General features: G+C 36.2%; 1 non-coding gene across 1 annotated transcript; it reads right to left on the reverse strand.

Annotated features, from left to right (window-relative positions):
* Window positions 1-298: 298 nt before the first annotated feature.
* Window positions 299-456, reverse strand: LOC111823196. The gene has a single exon (XR_002826205.1). It is a non-coding gene; the product is annotated as a U1 spliceosomal RNA (small nuclear RNA).
* Between the last annotated feature and the right edge of the window lie 3,082 nt (window positions 457-3,538).

Raw genomic sequence — 3,538 nt, forward strand, 5'->3', positions numbered from 1 at the left:
TACTTAAAATATACCAAAAATACTATTGGTTAGTAATAATGCATACGTAGACTTCTAATTGAACAAAAGGAAAGGGGCTGCCCAGAAAAAATACAGGGAATAAAACCCATTGCTGTTGGAATTCAAAGTGTTTAAAACAAGTAGAATTCTAAATAGCACTCCAGAGATAATACTTTAATGCTAATTCCCACCCCACCCCCACAATCAGGGAGAAGAAAAAATAATACAAGAAGCTCAGGTATTTCACATGTAGATTTAAAAAATTAAAAACCCACGTTAAATTCTTTTTCTTTTTTTCCCTAGCTCAAATGCAGTTCCCACCACCACAAATCATGCAGTTGAGTTTCCCACATTTGGGGAAACCACAGGGGTGAGCACATCCGGAATGCAATGGATACGCCTCGTCCTGGGAAAACCACCTTCGTGACCATGGCGACTCCCCTGCCAGGTAAGTATGATGAAGTTCGAAGACATGACATGGCATGAAATAGCGATGAGTCGTCAAGTGTACTGTTTCATTCAGGTAAAAGTGAACAAGTAAGTTTAGGCCATGCAGATAGTGTGAAAACAAAAGGTAAATGATGTTTTATGGTTTTGTTCCATTTGTGAAAATTCATTGAACTGTGTAGTTATGACATGACCTATATTTTTTCTGTGTCTATATTCTTCTTCAAGAAAAATTGTTTCTGAATTAATCGTGTATACTATCTGTTCTTTCATTAATATTAGAATGTTTATTAAATATCCACCTGTATGCTCTGCCAAATACTAAAGGGGGTAGGAGACACGTAGTCCCGGTCTTCCTGTACTTTCCTTTCTCAAATGGATAACGTATGTGAAGACAGACACGTAACAGACTAAGACACTCCATGAGCTGACCACTGATGGACACAAGTGCTCCCTGTCTTTGCGTATTATAAAACCACAGCTCGGTTCTAGCACCTTTTTCTTATATCATCTGCTTATCCTTTGTCCTTGAACCATTGTCCATGTATCATTTAGAAGTAGTATCTGTCTGGATTCGTAATTACCTTTCCAAATCCATCAAACGAACACTAGCTTATAAATCTTATACACTGCACTTTGTACCCTTTCTTATTTCTTTAAGCCAATGTTTCTAAAACTTCAGTCTTTCACTTACTGTCTTCACAACTTTTGCCATATCATCATCATACCAACTGTTTTAAAAATAAATTTAGGTTGACCCATATTCTTTTTTATTGTAATACCTACTTAACTTAGTCCTAAGCATTAATATCCATGGAATTGTAGATTTGTTGTTTTTTTTTTTTTTGAAAAGGTGTGTCTGCGTGTTCTCAACTGAAGTAATCATGTGAACCCTGGTGGTATGCTGACTGCACTTGAATATCCACTGTGTTAATCGAGTTAGCTTTCCTATCACCTAGTAAGAATGATAAACGTACCAACATAGAATCCTGCCCTGCAGAACATAAGCTGCTTTATCTTCTGTCTCAAAGGTATCCTTATTTTTTGTAATCCCTTATAAGTGGACACATTCCAAGATACTTATAACAAAGAGTATTTAAGGAAGTCTTCTGAATTTCTTAATTTAACCTGCTCATGTTTCAGATTAAAATACCTCTTTTAGCAAATTTATCCCTGGGTTTTTCTTTGTTTAAAGATTTTCAGATTGGTTTAGTAATTGAAATTAACTTTGATAATAGTGATGCAAGTACATTACAGTCTCTTCATTTTTATCATGCGGAAAATTGTGTCAAACATAGCATTTGTGAAGTTTAAATAATAAGTAAAGGAAAGAATTGGACCTGGAGAATAAATAAAGTTTACTTAACAATTGTCTACTGGGTATTTTAGTAGTAGTCTGCCTTTTTTCTGGGTGCTGAACATGCATCAATAAAAAAAAAAAAATAGCCCTAGCTGGTTTGGCTCAGTGGATAGAGCATCAGCCTGTGGACTCAAGGGTCCCCCCGGGTTTGATTCCGGTCAAGGGCACATGCCATGGTCTCTGAAACCTACATGTATATCTTCATGTCTTCAGGTTAGGCATTGGTTTCTTGATATGACCCCAGAACACAGCAACAAAAAGAAAATATCTAAATTGGACTTTATAAAAATGAAGAACTTTTGTGCTTTAAAGAAAATTATCCAGAAAATGAAAAGATAATATATAGAATTAGAGAGAAAATATTTGCAAATACCTATTAAATAAGGGACTTGTATTCAGAATGATTAAAGAACTCTTACAATTCAACAATAAAAACACAAGCAACTCATTTTTAAAATGAGTACAGTATCTGAATAGAAATTCTCCAAAGATATGCAAATGCCAATAAACATTTAAAAGATGTTCAATATGCAAATCGAAACCACAATGAGATACCACTTCATACACTCGAATAACCTAAGTGAAAAAGACAGACAACTACAAGTGTTGATGAAAATACAGAGAAATTGGAGCCCTCATACATTGCTGGTGGGATGGTAAAATGGTGCTGTCTCTTTGGGAAACAATTTGGCAGTTCCTCAAAATGATTTAAACATAGAGTTACCATATAACCTACATTTCAAGACTTATACTAGTGCCTGGCTGGTGTGGCTCAGTGGTTGAGCATCAACCCATGAACCAGGAGGTCACTGTTCAATTCCTGGTCAGAGCCTATGCCTGAGTCATGGGCTCGATCCCCAGTGAGGGGCATGCAGGAGGTAGCTGATCAATGATTCTCTCTCATTACTGATGTTTCTATCTCTCTCTCCCTCTCCTTTCCTCTCTGAAATCAATAAAAATATATCTTTTAAAAAAAGACTAGGCTAATGAAAGATCTTGTACAATGACCTATCATGAACATTATTTTCCTCGTTTATAAAGTAAAAATGGCAACTTTTTGTTGATAATTTATCTCTTCAAATTCAAACAATAACAGCAAAACCCAATTATTTGGCTTTCCAAAGATATCTATAAGAAAATGAAAAGTCAAATCACAGACTGAGAGAAAATATTTGTAAGATAGTACATAAATCTGATAATGGATTGTATAAAGAACTCTGACCACAGTATAAACAATCCAATTTAAAATGGACAAAATATTTGAACAGACACTTCACAAAAGTAGATAACACACATATGTGTGTGGATATACATACGTACATATATTAAAAAGTCTAATCAGCAAGTGAAAAATGCTCAACATCACTAATCATCAAGGAAATGTATATATATATATTTGTTGTTGTTGTTGCTGTTGTTAATCCTCACCCTGTGGATATTTTTTTCCCATTGATATCTTTAGAGAGAGTGGAAGGGAGGGGAAGAGACAGAGAGAAACATCAGGCTTGATCCCCAGGAGACGAGTGCAGGAGGCAGCCGAGTGATGTTGGCATTTCTCTCTCACCGATGTTTCCTATCTCTCTCTCCCTCTCCCTTCCTCTCTCTATAAAAAAATCAGTAAAGTCCAGCTGACTTGGCTCAGTGGTTGAGCGTAGATCTATGAACCAGAAGGTTCGGTTCAATTCCCGGTCAGGGCATATGCCCAGGTTGCAGGCTTGATCCTGGTGTGGG

Source organism: Myotis lucifugus, unplaced genomic scaffold (genome assembly GCF_000147115.1).
Source record: "Myotis lucifugus unplaced genomic scaffold, Myoluc2.0 scaffold_419, whole genome shotgun sequence".
Taxonomy (NCBI): Eukaryota; Metazoa; Chordata; class Mammalia; order Chiroptera; family Vespertilionidae; genus Myotis; species Myotis lucifugus.